Below are 19,410 nucleotides of genomic sequence, written 5' to 3'. Positions count from 1 at the left end.
ATATTCATTGTATCAACCCAAACCAAAGTTGAGCTTGAACACAAAGTCTGGTTGTGTCTGTATCAACTAAAAAAGAAACATAGAAGAAAATGCCATTCATTTAACTGCCTTGATTCAACGTTAGAAGCCATATATTTGGTTTGTGTGTATGTGTATATGTGGGTGTAAGTTTGTGTGCATGAGTTTGTTGGTAAGTTTTGGTTTAATTTCAGAGAATGGACTTGCTTTGTCAAGCGCGATTGGTTTCACATGCTGACGGCAGCACTGACCTGTTTTCATGAAACATCTGGGAGGCGGTCAGCTGTCTTGTCAGCGCACTGATTGTAACCCTGAAGGCAAAGGTGGTTAAATATTTTGAGCTTTATCAAAAGGAAACATTTGTGAACAACCCATACTGTATACTTGCTTGTTTTTGTCGAGGTTTATTGATTAACACATGCAATATAATTCTGCAATACACTACCCCGCCTATATATAAATATATATGAATATAAATATCTTTAAATATACTGTACAGGAAGGTTTTCCTTTTGTTTTCTTTTTAATGTGAAATCTTAAAGAATCCAGCAGCTATTGTGGCTTCACTTGAAGTATTGTAATCCAGTGACCATGTTGTTACCTTAACCAAAAATGTTGGGAGGGAATGAGAGAACGTGCAGTGTCATTTTTGTTAAAAGAGATGGGACAGGCTGCTCAAAACTGGTTTGGAGTCACAGGAGGAAAAACACTTTAACTTCACCAAGTCAGATCCTCAAAAATGTCACTTTAAAAACCCATTTGAAGATATTAAATTGTAAGATGAATGGGGGTGTTCAATATGGGGCACAAAGGCCTCAGTTGTAAACACTCTTTGCTAGTCTCCATATCACCCAAAACTCCCATGAATGTCTCAACATTTTGATCCCATTGTTAAAAAATCGATATTGGGTTTAGGCTTTGATTATCTTTGTTCGAAATATTCTCATCCTGTTCAACCTAAAAGCCTTCTCTTGCTGAATGTATGCCATATGAGAAGATAGACAGCTAATCAGATATAAACTGCCATGTAAATAAAAGGGACACAGATTTAAAGAGGCTTTTATGATGCAAGGGGGTTGTGGCCATTGTTGTATGTGTTGCTGAGTGTATGTGTTTTAAGGTTTTATGATGCTTCTCTGGGTAGAACGTGACTGTATTTATGTATGTTACCCCCACATCTTATCCCCAAAACCATCACGAGACCATCCCTTTTTGTTTGTTGTTTATTGAGGTGGGCGTGAACGAGCGTGAGTCGTAACCATTTTTAACTCCTTGGTCAAAAGCAAACATTGAGGACATTCAGCCACCTCGGGTTGCACTTCGACCTTGAAATCAAACTGAAAATCGATGCTCTATTCTCTTAAAGCGAGTTCAGTACTTCTTCTGGACCTATTATCTGGTTAACCTATAAAGGACAAAAAGTTAATCCAATTGGGAAAGAAAACAGTCGGCTGATTCAATGCGTTAAACAACTTCAACTTGTTCAGCTCTGAGCATCCAGAGCAAAACTGTAAAATCGATGGAATGGACATTTCACTCAGGTTTGCCACCCTTTTAGAGAGATCTATTGATTGCCGCGGCGTGGCTGATCATTGATTTATGTAGTCTTCTATATCCTCATAAAATCAACTTGTTGATTTAACCGTGTTGAAAGGTTCCCCTTGAATTTTGATTGGCTGAGAAAAACAAGGATCCATCGAGTGGAGACACAACCCTCAGATTGTTATTAATGAAACTTGCGGTCGTTGTGATCATTTCAAGAGCTGCTTCAGTCCTGAAACAATGTGCAAGTGATTGTTTTATCCAAGGGCTTCATTAAATGGCTTATACACCCTGGCTCATTGTCACTCTACAGTGGCCACGTTCCCACTTCCCGTGTGATCAGTAACATGCACTAAACCTTGTTCATTGTCTACCTGGGTCTCAGTGCTGCCGCCCACTCCATCAGCAGCACGTTGTATTGCTTTTTTTCTGTGGGAAAGGTAGATGCCAAAATACCAATACGATTGTGAATGAATCCAGTCCATTTGAGTCATTCGCTGTTGTGTGCTTCAAAACTGTTCCAGTGCAATCAGTTGGTCCTCTTTCCTATTCCTTTGTGCTAATACCAGAGTTTGCCCTATTAAGCTGCTATCAGGACTGCTGATATTATTTGAATGATTCCACAGTCAGTGAAAGCAAGATGGAAGGAGAGTTAATGAGCTAATGTTTCAGGCAATATGAGGCACCGTCTCTGTTTCATTATGTCCATCCAGTAAGACGCTGTAGTGTGTAATTCACTCCCACTCAAAGGATGGCATACCCGACACTTTGATCAGTACCACTCCGTTTCAACCCTCAGCCATGAAGCTGATGCAGCCCTGGCCAAGCATATACTTCTCTGTCAGTTATCTGTTTTGTTTCTGTGTCACAAGTGTGTTCAGTCAGTTGGCTTACAGCCACTGTCGATTTGTGTGTGTGATATAGCGCTGTATTTTCCTGATGACGGGGGGTTCAAAGTGCGATTGTCTAACGGTTCTTCTGGACCTTGCTGTGAAGTGGGATTCAAATCCCTCGTACATGTTTGACACTGACTGACAACTATTGAGAGTATCTAAGTTCCAAACCTCTCATTCTCGCTGTACCAGATATTAAGGGTACTGAATGCCTTGGTGTTGATATGTTAGCAAATCAGGGTATTCTTTTTGTCTGTGAAAGTGTCTTTGATTTATCAGTATATTTGATTTGTTTATTGTTTTTGCAACGTGCCCCATGCACACGGACTGTATATACCTCGTGCCTAGTATATCTAGTTTCCACAGTCTATTTTTGTGGTATGTATGTGCCTGTAAAAATGCAAATATGTGTTTTTATTTTCAACTTGCAATATATGTAAAAAACATTAGATGAAGAATAGTATTGCTGAATTAAAATGACAATGTCAGTATATATAATTTCCCCTGATTTGGGAAACACAAAATTGCACATTTTTGTTGGTTTGAGCCTTCCAACACCATGCTGTACTTTCATGTTCTGTACATATGGTATACACACAGATGTGGGGCACTTTGTTGTGTTTTTCTACAACCTCCTGTATAAGATACATTTTCTACAGTCAGACAGTTAGCGCTGACAGGCTTCGAGAGGATATCAGCAGTCTAGACGTTAGCTTAGTTGAACTGCTTGCTGCACTGAGCCAAAAATGACAAAAGAAATATGAACTACAGCTGTGGAGAAACCTGCACACGAATATAAATACAGGAACAAAACAAGAAACGTGCACATGCTGGAATATCTTTCTCAAACCATATTGTTGCACAGGTCTTTGAACTCTGATGCCGGTACACTGATCTGGTTTTCCATCATAATTAAAAAGGCTGAATCCAGTCACAAGCTCGACTCCCTGGTTGAGTTACCTTGACAGATGATAGCAGAGTGCATGCTTGTATTTTCTTAAGCAGACATGGGTTCTGTGTACGATTCTTAGTGGGACCATCACATCTAGACATTGTCGTGAACCAACTACTGTACAATGATGTTATTATTTAGTATAACAGTTAAACCTTTGTGTCGTAGCTACTGTAGCCTGCTTAGCTTACCTAAGCCTTCTCTCTGCTTCAGGACTTTGTGTATCGTGTGCTTGAGTTTGTGTGTGTGTGTGTGTGTGTGTGTGTTCCTGTGCCTTTCCTTTTATAATGTTGGTCCCACTTGAGAATAAGATGCCATTTAGACGTTTGAAACCCATGTGAGGCTGAGAGAGACGCCAGCCCGAGCTGGAAAGTGTTACACGGTCACGACTCTACTTGTTCAAAAAAGAAAAAGAAAAAAAACAACAACACTGTAATGCTCCTAAAAATAAGACTCTAGCGCATCCATAGACTTAGTAGCATTCCACAGCCTGCAAGAGCAGCTCGGTGTGGGCATCCAGACACACTTTACCAGCACCATGTAGACAACAGCACAGATATCTGACACAGCATGTGTCCTGTCTCTCTTTCTTTCTGGAGGCCAATCTGCAACCATCTCAGGCTGTGCTCTGCTTTACAAAAAGGTTCAAGTATTTCAGAACTCCAGCTCTGTCTAAGTTGATGTCTCCAATCCAGGAACAAATCAGCTCCCAGCCCGAGCCGCAGGACTTCCAACTTGGTCTCAAAGGATCAAGTGGATAATTGTGATGCTGGTCATATTTTTGGCCGTCCAGTCTGTTCAGACTGAGAGGCACAGTTGGCGGTGATGGGCGCAGGGGCTGATTTGAGCCTGCGTCCAAAAGGCTCTTGTCCACCACCTCTGTTGGCCGAGAACACAGAGCCACACCCTGGTCTCTCTCAATAAGCCGGTCTGTCAGTCAGTGGCAATGTCGTTTAAGCGTTCGTAAAAAGACGATACATTGTTGTGCAATAAAAAGATGAACGCATTGGCATACTTACCTCTGTGTGTGGACTCTTATTCGCTGGTGTGTCTTTGTTGGTTGTCCCTCTGTTGATTCAGTATGTAAACATTTAACGGGAGCTGCAGACACACACACACACACACACACCTCAACCGTGTAAATCAGAAACCCCTCCACCATCATTCTACCCCACATCAGATGAGATCTCTCGCTCTCTCTCTCTCTCTGCAGACAAGGGCTCTGCTGCATCCTTGATGAGGTGTCTGAGCTCAGTCTCAGAGCGTTCCACTGTGTGCGCGCCTGCACACATATTTATTCCTGTACCTATAAAACGTGTGCAGGCACATGCAACCCCCAGTTTTATATTTGTCTGTTACGGAGAGAGAGTAAATTAACCAGTGTCAGTGTATGTGTGTGTGCATGTGTGTGTGTGTGTGTGTGTGAGAGAGAGTGTGCGCGCATCACAGATGAGGGCAGTCCAAGGACAAACTCCTCTGGCAGCCTGGGAGCAGCACCCACCCTTTCCCTTTCCGTCTATTTGCTTTAGACGCACGCACGCACACACACACACACAAACACACACACGCACATGCACGCGCACACACAGCTGTCTGGATCCTCAGTGATTATGCATGGTACACTGAGATAGAAAGATTAAAATCACATGCACGGTGAGGTTTCGACACCGAGCTTAACACCGTTCATGTTGCCTCCTCAGATGAGGCTGGGACAAATGTGGGGGAGGCCATCTGCAGTGCGTGGATATAGTTTTACCTTGACGTGACATAATGTCCTCTCTTCCGCTCTTTTGACACACACACACACATCATCTCTCTCTCTCTCTCTATCCATTTCATTGTAATTCAATGAAGAAGCAATGTACTGATAGTGGCTGCAGGCGGATACTACACCACGTTGTGAAGCTATATGTAGTCTGAGTATATAGTTTCATCCTGTATATGGCTGAGGATTGTCCTCGACCTGGTTTCCTCTGCAGTGCTGATCCTCTACTCTGTCCCTGGCTGTCCTACTTCAATTAATCATATCAGCATCTCTCTCCCTACACCCCAGGCTGTTTACCTCCAGAGGGCAATTTGTTTATTTAGCTGCTGTCCTCTGCCCCATCCATCTTCCTACAGGTCCCCCGCACTGTTCCTTTACTGGGTATGAACTTCCCATTTGGCCCGCTTTTACAAGCTAAAACGTTTTTGGCCCACTGGTTTTTCATCATTTTTCGCAACTGCGATTCATAAGAACAGGTGCGTTTTGCTATTGTTATTTTTGCAGGTATGGATGTACACAGGAAACTCTGTCTGTGTACGTCAAGAAAACATAAACGTTTGCCCTGTAACATTTCCTCTCTGCTAAATGAGTCAGTGAGCAAGACACACACAGAGAGAGCGAGAGAGAGAGAGAGAGAGAGGAAGAGAGAGATACAGTAAATCATCTTACACCCGTGGGCAGCCTCAGAAGCATCACAGTTGCTGGACAGTGGGCTGGGCAGCAAGTGAGAAGTGCGTCAAGCTGAAATGAGCAAGAGAAAAGCGCACAGGGAGAGACAGGAGGGAAGGGTCACGTGGGCTTCTACAGGCCATCTTATTAAAATGTATATAGGTCCTCTTTTTATTGGGCCCTGTGGGAGATTTGTTTGACATACTCATTTAGGCAAACGAGAGATGCTCCTCTGAGTGATCAATGCAGTCTTCATCCAAGGACACATGGCCTTTAAATCATTCAGTGGGACACTTACTGCATGCACAGTTCAAAAGACAAGAAATGGCCAAGACTCCGATGATCCAGGAATCAATAATTGGCACAAGGCCCAATATACAACCTCTGGTCCAACACGATTACACAACACCTCCTAACCACTAGACCTACAGTATAAATCCAACTGTATGATGGTTGTTTTGTAAAGTGAAAATGTTTTTTTCTACATTGAGCAACAAAGACTATTTAAAAAACTACCATTTATACCAACTATTAAAATGTAGCTAAGCTCCATTGTTATTACAATTGTATATGATTGTACTTTATCATCAATATTGAGTTTCCGTGTATATTTCAATGCATCAAAAATGTACATACATATTTTTTTAAATGAATACACCTTAGATTTACACAACCAATTATGTAATGAACAGTGAGGTTTTCATTCAGAATCAGTAAATTGGCAGCTAAAGTCGAGAATGTAACATTTCTAATTGAGTAATGTATATGTGCTTAAAGCAACACATTATGTAATAAGCAGCAAGTCTCTTGGGGAAGAGGAGGAGTACAAAGAAGAGGGCAAAATCAGTAACAAGGACACATCCTGCATGCAGTATGCAGCTCATAAATACAATGTTTTATGTAAATTATGAGCTGCTTAAAAGTAGCTTCCTGAGAAAGTCTCCGAATATGGTTTTCAAAGTTAAAATGAAAATTCTGCAACTATTTCTTGTGATCTTAACAGTCTTTGGGCGAGCAGAGGAAGGAGGAGGGGCTGAAAGGTTCCTGCTGCTGGGCCCTCGTGAGCAGCTGGTGTGAGCAGCACTCCATGCATCTGCTCTGCTAAACACATTACAGACGCCCAGAAGCCTCCATGAGCCCCCTGGATAAAGAAGAGGAGAGACATTTCTTTTTAAAGGGTCACACTTTATAATAACTACACGCTATTTAGCATTAGTTAAGTATGAGTGAACACTTAATTCATATTATTATCTTTATTTAAAGTGGACCATGTACAGTTAAAACATGAATGTCACCATTTGATTCACTGTACCAGAGTGTAGCTTCAGCTCATTTGCATCTGTAGTCCCTTGACGGTCTTACAACCTAACACAATAACACACAGTACAGGATAAATACACACAATGCAAAGTTACAGTACAGCACATTACAATTAAGAAAAACATACTATTTAAAAGTAAGTATTAAAAAACATTAAAACTAAGTAATATACACCATTAAAAACAATTAATAAAAACCATTAAAGGTAAGTAATACCTACTATCAAAAGTAAGTAATAAGAACCATTAAAAGCAATTAATATGAGTCATAATCATTTTGCTCGATGAGTACAGCGCTGACCAGCTTTCAATTGATTTTTTAGATTATTTTTAAAAGGGATAAAGAGCTGCCGCTCTTCATCATGTCGAGCAGGATGTTCCACTGATTTGTGGCTTTTACAGAAGAGGATGATTGACTGAATGCAATGCGGCGAAATGGACGGTGCAGTCGTGCATGGAGGCGGGGCCAAACCAAGAGAACGTTATAGACCATGCACACATTTGAAAATAGTCTCAAATGTTCAAAGCTCAGCAGATTGTATTGTTTCAGGATACAGTGATTGAAATCCCATGGCTTTTTGACCAGCGTTTTAATCGTCTGTTTATAGAGGGATTCCAGTGGTCTTCTGGTTGTTTCACCAGCCTGCCCCCAACATGTGATGCAATATGTAAAACAGGATTTGTAGTAATGTGAACGTGCCAGAAAACTAAGAAACAGACCCGCCAGATGAACTGCGCCTCGACTGAAATAGACGAGAGCAGGCGGGACAAAAAACTGCGGTCAAGTTGGACAGTTTTCAGCCACCTTCAAAGAAACAACAAATAGCGTGTACTTATTATAAAGTGTTACCACAAGAGGGATATGCAAGCAATATGAACTCTCACTCAGAGACCCCGGGGACATATTAGTACCTTTATCTTCTCTCAAAGCACTTTGTATCGTTTGCAAAACATTTAATTTCCTCCAGGTCTTTAGGCTCTGTCATCTTTAATTGTTTTAAGACGGGTAACAAAGGCCTCCCCCCCCCCCCCCCCCCCCACACGCTCAATGTATTCACCCCATCATACACTTCCACCAATAATATTTGCTGTGGGCCTCCAATGGAAGTGATGAGAGCCAGGACTTTGGCGTCTGCATCATCTCATCTGTTCTGCTCTGTCAGGGTCTGCACTCAGTGACACGGTGGCTATTCATCAGAGCTATACACACACACACACACACATGCACACACAATGAAAGACAACACATTCTCCATCCCAGTATCCCTGTCACTGCAGAGTTTGCTTTTTTAACAAATCCGTGCAGAACACACAGTGTTTAAGTGAGTTATCATTTCATTTCAGAAGTTATATATTTAACATTTAAAGCCTCCTGATGGATTCTTAAGTACTTTTTTTTATTTTTATGAACGCAGACATCCCCCCCTCCGATTATCTATCGTAGCTGACCACAAAGTGAGCTTCAGTTTCTGATCCAACTTGCTGGCCCAACAAATTAGATGCTGCGGTTCGGTATCAGTTGCTTTCAAGCCAGATTGATATGGCTGTATATATGTTTATAACATACTCAGCTGCTTTGAATAACATAGATTTACTGCTGACATAGTCTGTGTGTGTGTGTTTGTGTGTGTTATGTGCTGCTTTGTTCCTTTTTTATTATGTCTTTTGTATGTGTGTGTTATGCAAATTAAAATGAGATAACTCTGGAACAATGCATTAAGTGGTAACATGTGTACAGTAATATTGGTACTTCTGACACTTTGGAAATAAACTCATAATTTCAAATGCTGCTTGTCTGAGAGTCTGATTTAACATAAACACAGAACATTGCCTCTGGTTTAGATGTTATGGCTAAATGCATTAGGATCTGAATGATTTATATAAAATGGAAGTTTAGAGGATATGCATTTCCCAAATCTCCAAAGATCCAGGTCCATATGAGCCTTTAATTCAGGCTCTGAATAGTCAATTTGTGGTGAAAATATATTTTATTATATTTTCACTATGAGGAGAAACTGATTTCTCTCATTTTTACACAGTTGCATAAGGAAATATAAAATTACTTCATTCTTCCTGCAGATTTAATAAAAACGACTAACAGCTCAGATGTGATGTGAGGGGAGGCAGAGAGGACGCGACAGAGAAAAACTATGAACAAGATAAACTTGTTGCTGTGACCCTTTAACAGTGTTGTGAGCAGCGGCCCAGGGGCCAGTCTGTTCTGCTCCGTCATAGCGTCTGGCTATGTGAACACAATAGCTCTGACACTGTGCGGCCGTGCATCTTCTAGTGGAATCCAGCCCTCTGTGCAGAAACACAATATCTCAAGTGGCTTTAGCAAAGATTGATGACAGTGTGCTGAGGCGTCTCAAGCAGGTCACTGTTTCTGTGTGAGGAGGGAACAGCAATGGCGGTGTAAATATCGTGAGGACAGAGAAACCCCACAGCATCCATCACATTCACACAGAGCACCCCTGGGTCCTAACAGCACCCTCATCTCTCTCTCACCTGGGAACAAACAGACCTCAGGTAAGTTACAAAGACAAACAAATCCAATAGCAATGTACTAAAAGGCTCCGGGCTTAGCTTAATGTGTCTCATGAGCCTGTGCAAAATGCGATATGTGTGTTTGTCACCACAACATACAATATTTTTATATGATTGTAACAGGACCGCGTCCGTTACCCGTGGGATTCCCCCTCCAGCACCAAGGATCAGCCAGGCACCACAAGGTTTTGCTCAACTACATCTTTATTTGTCAGCACGCAACACACAGCAGACCATTCAACAACACGTCTGCTCACCTCGCTCCTCCACTCTCAAGTGGGAGCTTTTATAAGGGTGGCCTCGGCTGCTGACTGATTGCCAATCACCAGCAGCCGAGGCCAAATCAGCGACAGCTGCCACAATTATATATATAAATCAATATTTCAGCATTGCTCTTTTTTTCGTGTCTACTACAACCACACAAGTTTAGAAGTGAGAGCTTCTACAGTTCAACACATTTGGAGAATCAATCATTTTTCTCAAAGCACGGGACTGGACTGCAGTTGCTCTGCAAACTTACATGTGAGTTAAAATTACAGATGAATATAGGAATGTTCTGCACATTTCTACCTGCAATGACATTTAAATATTGCTTTCGAGAGACAGACAGTATTTTCTTAAGTTTCTATGAATCGTGAGATTCTTTTGAAAAATGTTCTCATGTAATTGTAATTTGAATTATTCTTTTGTGGTTGTATAATAAGTGATGATAATAATATTAATAACGCCTGATAAAACATTTCCTTCTCAGATAACTTGCTGACAGTGTTTCTGAGTTTGTTTAAATTAATTATTTGTATGACCTAACACAACTTCCTATCAGGTGTTCAATATTTCGTTGTTCAAAATTTTATGTTTTCCACATTTACTCATTAGATTCTCATGCACGCTATAATTTGTAATTATGATAATAACAGTATTCATGTTTACCTGAAGAACTATGACCTGTATCCTCACAGAGGGGAGCAGAACCACTTACAACTGAAAATAATATATGATACCAACTAATTACAGTGTCAGGGAGAATAAGAGGAGGGGAGAAGGAGGGCACCTCCCTTTACTTCACCCTTTGAATGCCAACACTGATCAAAATGATATGTTAAGTGTGGGACAAAGTTGACTGAAAAAAAGTATATAAACATGAAAATATGCGTGAGAAACCGCGTGTCAATTAGACCACTCGGCGCCTGTCAAGCTATGGATCATCATTAAGCTATTCACTGAAAACAAGATGTTTCAGTGGCTACTTAGAGAAAAAAAACAAGAGAGTGATGGCTCTCTCTTGCCGTCGTGCTAAGCAGATATATTTGCAGTCATGATGAACACAAGATATTTCCGCTTTATTGTTTGAACCCATGTCATCCGGGAAGAAAACCAAATGAGGCATGCACAACCATCTACACTACCGTTCAAAAGTTTGGGATCACTTAGAAATGACTATTTTTCAAAGAAAAGCACTGTTTTTTCAATAAAGATAACATTAAATTAATCAGAAATACACTCTCTACATTGTTAATGTGGTAAATGACTATTCTAGGTGGAAGTGTCTGGTTTCTAATGAAATATCTCCATAGGTGTATAGAGGCCCTTTTACAGCAACTATCACTCCAGTGTTCTAATGGTACATTGTGTTTGCTAATCGCCTTAGAAGACTAATGTCTGATTAGAAAACCCGTGCAATTATGTTAGCACAGCTGAAAACAGTTATGCTGGTGATATAAGCTATACAACTGGCCTTCCTTTGAGCTTGAAGTTTGTAGAACAAAATTAATATTTCAAATATTAATCATTATTTCTAACCTCGTCAATGTCTTGACTATATTTTATATTCATTTGATAAATAAAAGTGTGATTTTTCATGGAAGACACGAAATTGTCTGGGTGATCCCAAACTTTTGAACGGTAGTGTACATATCTTCATAGGACCCGTGGTGAGTAATGGAAGTGAGAGGGGGTGAGGTCTGGGCACAGTGAGCTTTGAGGAGAAGTCAGACCAGTCAGAGCGACCCATTGTTCAATCTGACAACGTGAGGAAGAAACTGACTTTGGACTGAAATGGCGAGAGACATGATCTCGCTGATTTGGTCATGAGGCGTCACAACTGTGGTCTTCAAGAGTTCCTGCATAACATTAGCCTGGTTTCAGACCCCGGAACTGTCAGGTTCTAGTGACGGGGTGAGGCTCAGGTGCAGAGAGACAGGCTGGATGCAATATGAATAACAAAAAAAGCACTCTTTAATGAGGCAAAACAGTTTACAAAAAAACAAGGTCCAAAAGGGGCAGGCAGAGGATGCTGGTTCAGGGCAGGCAGGGTCAACAGGCAGAACCAGGACTACGGACAGGACGACGGGGACAGGACACGGAACTATAGACGACAACCTGACCACAGACAAGGGAAAGACTGACACAATATATAGGGGGGGAAACAGGTGTACGACATCAGACAGTAACGAGACAAGAGTGGCTGAGGGCAGGTGCAGGGAATTAAACAATTAAGACAGAGAAGACACAGAGGAGACATAGGAGACACGGAACAGAGGAGACATAGGAGACACGGAACACAGGAGAAACAGAACAGAGGGTGTTACAGGAACGGCTGTACACTAAAAACAATGTTTCCTTTTTGCGCTCGTTGTCACACGTTTGTCATCTTCCGGAGCCACAAAAACAAGGGCAGAAAAATGGCCACAAGCACAAAGATTGACACGGCTGTGGAGGTTGTTATGTTTTCCAGCAACGTGACTTTATTTGTTAAATATCTCAACTATGTTTTGGACATTTTGTCCAGACATTTTAGTTTCATAGATGATGAATCTTAACCCCCTGACTTTTCCTCTCATGCACCACATGTTGCCCACCAACAAACTGACATCAAGTCAGTCCTCAAACCCAAATGTGCAGATAATTGGATTAAATACAGCAAATGAAAAAAAAAGATGAATATCTTCTGCTGTGGTCACATTCTACAGACATGGCATGTGCTTTCTTGCATCGCAAATGCTCTCCAGTGTCTCATATAGTAGCGCTTACTAATCCAATAGGAAACTCATTTCCTTTCCCCTTTCCTTCCTTTCTTCCATCAAACTGCGCTGCTGCGACCACCTCATCGCTCACACATGCAGACACAGACACACATTCAGTGCATGGCCACTCATGCTCCTCATTGTCTCGGTTGGCGTTCATTCTCCACCCCACCACGCCGGTGAGTCGGTGTTATCTAGGATGGCAGAGTACCCAAGGCCTCTCCCTTCTCCTCCTCTCCTCAGACGTCCCAGTATGGTCTATTTCTGTCCCTCCGTCTCTCTGATTTCAGCAAAGTGCAACTGATGTCTCTCTCTGTGCACTGAACAGATGAGGGCTGTCGGTGACGGGTGTTCAGATGACGATTCTACCGCAAACCAAAAGAATTCGAATAATGATTGCCCCTTTTTTTTCATTTTACCATATTACATGTTCCCTCAGTCCCTCGTTCTAGAAAAGGAGCGATATGAAGACAATGGATGTGTTCTGTCCCTCTTTTCTCTGATTGAGTGTCATTACAGTGATGAGATGTTATTTTTACGTGCAAAAACAATTAAGTAATGAGACATAAATGATTATTGGGAGCGAGGAGGGTGATCGAGTACTAAAAAGGGGAAAGGAGATGAGGAGTGGAAGCAGAAATGAGACCATGGGATTATTTACAAAAACTCATCTCTGAAATTGCTGAGTCACTGGAAGGGTAAACCGCATCCCAGCTGCCTTCTGTTTTTCCCTCACCCACAAGCTCCAGACCAAGACACACAGCTTGTGTCCACCCCACTGCCACATCACCACCAAACACACACTTACGCACAATCACAACCCAGGATGAGGCATATTGTTACTCCACAGCTATCCTGTGGTATAATCGCTATAATCACAGGGACTCTTAACAGACCAGATTAAAAAGGAGAAACTAAACATGTTTTCAAAACGCAAGCAGCAGATGGGAGGCCTTGCAATCAGATGACGCATATTTTATATCACATTCTGATATGTTTTTCTAATCACGCAGGTTCCAGTATTTACCAGAAAAAAAGCACGCATCCTGTTGATCCGACCATATCGCTGTAACTTTTGTCCCTGCAATCTCTGGAGGAGGCCATGAGTTATCGTTCACATATGTTGTGCTGTGGCTATAAAAACCTCTGACTTGGTATGAAATTTAAACTCATATGCTCCACTTACTGGAAAGCTTGCTGCCCTCCGGATTATAAATTAGTGTGTGCAAATCTGTGATTGGCAAAGTGTGATAACTATTACACTGCTCAGTGGGCAGAACGCATTCATTTGATTGGTCAGGATGGATTTAATGTACAGCAGTACATGCTAACAGTGAATATATAACAACAGCAGTGTGTTGGGAAGAAACCACTGCAAATTACTGCCAACAAGATAGAATATATTCTTATAAATTTGGGCTCTGATTTGGTGCATTTATAAGTGATGGTTTTATGAAGTGCAGAACTGTCTAAAAATACTTCAATATTTCTTTTATGCTACTTTATACTTATACTAATGCAGTGCCCATTCAAAATGTGCCTGTTCAGAGCAGGTTGCTACTTGCAATTTTCATGTTAGTAAAACAACGACAACACTTAATACACACAAATGCACACACAAATAAACGCACACACACAAACACTATATACAGCCATCTGATTAGCTTCCTATGGAGTCAGCGTGCAGCATAAGCAATCCATTGATAGAGATGCACCCCCTGTTGTTTAGGAAACAGTGACAGGAAGAACACACACATTGTGAAATTCTAAAACATACTGTGAGACACAAAAGAAGAGAAGAGGGGAGAAACAAAAGAGGAGAGTCTGAATTGATACAATATGACTCAGGGCTAAGAAGTCAGAGCGGGTTTCTGCAAAGATTAAAGGATGAAGAGCAAAGGAGAGAAAGTGTGGGCAGACAGATAGAGAGTCCACCAAGTCCAGTAGCCCGCTGGGAAGCAACACTGCGCGGTTACTCATCAAAATAAACTGTAATCAACATTAAATGCTATCTGGATGAGGAAGTGATCAATACATTCAGCGCTGATTATTATCTCAGCGGGGAAACATAAACCTCAATTAATTTCTGAGTGTGAGGAGTAAAGGGATGGACGTCCTCTGAGATGGCGATCATGGTGAATGAGGCTGAGCCGTAAGCAGACCGTGTCAGAGTGCATCTCCACCACAGCTACTCTGTCCATCACGGTCCTGCAAACGTGTCCTTGGGCAAGACGCTAAACCCCTCGCGTTTACTTCAGTTCCTTGAGATTGGATCGGTAAGAATGGACAAAAAGTTAATTCTTTGCAGAAAAAGCAATGTGAGCTGTTGGTAAATTTGGCAAACATTATTTTTATATCTGCTCCCAACTGCTTATTTTAAATGCTTTTAGCTAAACTGCTCTAACGACCCACTTTACACTTGCTCAGCACCAAACAGCTGTAAGTACTGTACTTAAGTGTCTTTGAGTACTATGAAAAGCGCTATAGAAATTGTATGTATTATTATTATTATTACTCACACAGAAATGCACCTATCTCTGCTGGTGGTGTTAATTAGAGTTGTGCATAAATGGAGGTAGATGTACTCCACCTCATTCTTGGGGTCAATTAGCTGTGACGGCAAGCGGTACACAATCCTAAAACCCAATTAATAAGTGGATTTACTTCTTATTACACCAACTGGATATATTCATACTGAAACATTTTGTGTTTTGGTACTCTACGTACCATGAGACAGAGAAATGCTTCAGTCTTTACTAGATACCGACTGCCTGCAGGAAATCCCAAACTGCTGAAAAGAATCTCACCACCAGCTGACAATCAGACCACATAAAACTCCATCATGTGTAAAACAAGATGGAAACACCAACAGCCGCATTGTCCACAAGGCACGAGGCCCAATTTATCGTGTACGCCTGCACACGCAGCTGGAGATGAGTTGAGGAATAGATGGGCAAAACACCTCAGGGAGACGCACACTGTAAACCTGAACCCTTCATCATCACGTTAGATTAGGCACACGCAATCCAGAGGTACCTGTATTTACTAGAATACATGAAGATGTGCCGTCATAAGACAAATACAGGTGCTTCTTTGAGAAAAGTCACATTTACACACATAACATTTAAAAAGATATAAAAACAAACGTGAAACAGTTTCGGCAGCAAAGAAAATGTACCTTTCATCTCCATGTGAATAGCCGGCTGCCATCCCAATGCACAAGCACATGTGTTGTTTTGTATGTACTTTTCTCACAGTCTCTGAAAACTATTCATGATAATCAACAGGTTTGGTCTTGACTCGGTTCACAGGGTTTTGTTGAACATGTTCATATTTGCCAGTTCGTCTTCAGAGAGGAAATAATATGTGTTCCAGACAGAAAAGCCACCTTGTTAATGAACGTCATCACTTCTCACACACAGACACACACACACACACACACACACACACTAACCTTGGGTTGACTTTACAAGTCTGCAATGCATTCTCCCTGCAATACTTGATACAAATCATAAACAGGATTTCTCAGGAGGATGCTGGAGAAGTCATTTCTGTGAAGGAGTGGATGATCTGTGAGTTTTAATGCAAATGGTAGCGACTGATACCTGGATGAGTTGAAGAGTCGGAAACAGAGGAGGAGACCTCTATTTTTGGAGACGGTATGGTGTCCCAGGAGAGACGGCCGCTGTGGGCTCCCCTTCTCAGATCGCAGCAGTTGAGAAATGTAGCATGAGCGTACAGAGACATCCGTCAGGAGTAAACATAAGGATTTCTATTATAGGGCTTTGCATATGCAAAACTGTGAGTATAAGTTGACAAATTCAAGTAGCGATGTAACAACTAAAATGTGCTGAGTTGCAGTCTCGCTCCATTCTTCGCTTTCCCGTGAAAACTGAGTGACCTCCACTGAGTTACTGAACGCCTGCTGAGAGCATCATGGAACTGAATGTAACATAAAAAAGACGAAGGAGTCAGCCCATTCCTCCAACATCCAGGCCTTTCTGTTGCTGTGACAACAACAAGGCCCAAACAGCCAGACAGCCTTGTGTCGATGGAACACTGGCTTTCTCTTGAAGACTTTACAAAGCACCGAAACTGACTCTTACCTCACATAAATTGTGTCTGTAAACTAACGTTACCTATATGTGGTGGGATGAATTGAGAGGTCGGGATCGGCTTGTGAGGCGTGGATGCACAAATCAGGACAAGCAGTAACTACAAATTCTGTATTCTTCAAAAGATAAACTTAACTGCGGCAGAAAAGCCGCGACACAAAACAAACAAGTATTTTCTTCAATGTAACATAAACAGTTTCTTTCATCTCGTCCAATCCCTCATGCCAGCTCCTCCAGGGTAATCAGCCATCTCTCTTTCAGCTGTGCAGCAGCCTTGGCCCCGGCTGCTGACTGTGGCAATTGAAGTTCATTAACCAGCTGCCACGATGGGTTGTAGTCTCTGCTGCGACCACTGGGAGGGGATGTGTCTCCCAATGATGACACTTCATCTCGTGACATCACATTGGTCATACTGTTTTAATCCAGAATTGTATTATTCGAAAGAGAAAACTTCAACGAAACTGCTGCTCATAGAAGACAGTACATTTCTCTTTGGGGGTAAAATAGGCCAAATCTAGTTGCTAAGTGTCGCTGAGGCTAACCTGAAAAAAATGACCTTGTTGCCTTTTTGTCCACCCAATGTTCAAGGCAGACATGCAGGACATAAGCCCTCCCTCCCGTTCCCATTCCAAATTTGGACCTGCAACCAATGAGGTCAAATTATGTATTCATCATATTTTATTAATTCTGCTAACATTTCAGTTTCTGTAAATGTCATTCCCCGACATGAAGGTCTAAATGCTGTTGGAATGTTTTCACAGTGCTTTGGGGTCTGGCAGATTTGGGGTACTGAATCATTTATTGTAGTCCACAATGTTTTTCAATTTAAATATGAGTCTAAAAATACTGGAATCGTTTTTTAAACATCCAAACTCTCAAATTGCCAGGTACCCAAGGGCATTCTCTCAGTGGAGTCTCAGATGTGTCAATGAAATGCACTCAATGTGGGTCAACAGCATTTTCACACATTTCAGCATATATGTGTCCAGATGGATGGACACAGTTCATGTGCTCTCTCTGGAGGCAGGCAGATTTGTTTATTAAGATTAATACACATGTGAATGTGTTTGGAATTGTAGCTCATACAATATTTCAAACTATTCAACAACATAAATCAAATAAAAAGACAAATATGGCAAAAAATATAGAAACTTCGATGTTAAATTAAATGAAGAATTATTAATCGTGCAGCTCTTTTAGACTTTCCAACTGTTGTCATGCGAGTCTTTTAGATAATTTATCCATCCACTCCATGTGTGCATATGGAGAGTTTTTCATCAAACAAGTTGTGTCACGACGGTATTAGAGTGGACCCTAAAGCACGACTCAGACAGGAGTCACAAAGAATACTGTCTTTGGTTGGAAACAGGCTGGGTCAAAACCGGGAGATCAGTCGAAGAAGCAAACAAGTCCAAAAAGGGGCAGGGCAGAGAATCAGAGGTCAGAACAGGCAGGTCAGGAAAATACTCTAACGCTGGAGAACTTGGCACGAAAACACAAGACAATCTGGCAGAGGACAAGTGGAAGTGAGGGAGCTAAATAGTGAGGGACTAATGAGGGGATGGGCTGCAGGTGAGAAGGGCGTGAGGACCAGGTGAAGGGAATGAGGGACTAACGAGGGAGTGATCAGAGGCAGGTGAAGGGAGTTGGACTGGCGAGATGGTGTGACAGGATGAAAACAACTATTACAAAAAGGAAGGCGTGGAGCTAAACTGTTACAAGTTGTGTCACTTATGCAGGGTCAACAAAAATGGTAGGACAAGTCTTTTTTTTGGATAAAGATGAAGTTGAGAAGCGCATCAAGAGAAAAATGATCAGCAACAGGTCAGACTCAATGAGTCCAGCTCCACGAGAGTCAACTCAGACTTCAGTTTGAATACGCTGCAGTCACTTCATGTTGGAGATAACACAAGTGGCAACATAATGCATGATATTTTTTAGGGTGTATCTTCTTTCGCGGTGTAAAGATAATGTTACACAACTTCATTTAGGAAGAAAAGTGGTTCACCCTAAAACTTAAATTAAATGATTTCTGGTTTTGACTAAGTATGGAAACGAGAAATATAATTTGAGTGTTATTCTCAATCTGAGAACTTTTTAAAATACAGAGAACTAGACTTTTACTTTACAAAAGTGGTGCATTTAGCAGCTTTTACCACTTTATTTGGGGATCTTGTTGACATGAGAAGTCAATACTGGCATGCATGTACTAATTTTACTGAGGGAAATATGTAGCATTGTTTTTGCACCCATTGTTACCCAAGGACTTTTTGTATTTCTGGAACAACAAAGAGACATTGCAGCGCACCACACATTAAATTGCCCTAAGAATGGAATCTGGTTCCAAAACTTCTTTCCATGATGCACTATGGCGGTTATGTTTTTACCTTTTTCTCAGTTGTAGAGTGTGAGATTTGAAGCAAAGCACCACCAATTGAAAAGAAAAGCATGTGTGGTTGGAAACAAGACACAGAGTTATAAACACCAAGGTCAGCTAATGTATAGCCTCAGGTTAGGTGACCTTTCTTCTGTGAAAATATGTTACAAAGCAAACCATGTTACCATTT

This window comes from Pseudoliparis swirei, chromosome 8, assembly GCF_029220125.1.
Source record: "Pseudoliparis swirei isolate HS2019 ecotype Mariana Trench chromosome 8, NWPU_hadal_v1, whole genome shotgun sequence".
Classification (NCBI taxonomy): Eukaryota; Metazoa; Chordata; class Actinopteri; order Perciformes; family Liparidae; genus Pseudoliparis; species Pseudoliparis swirei.
This window is presented reverse-complemented; position numbering follows the sequence as displayed.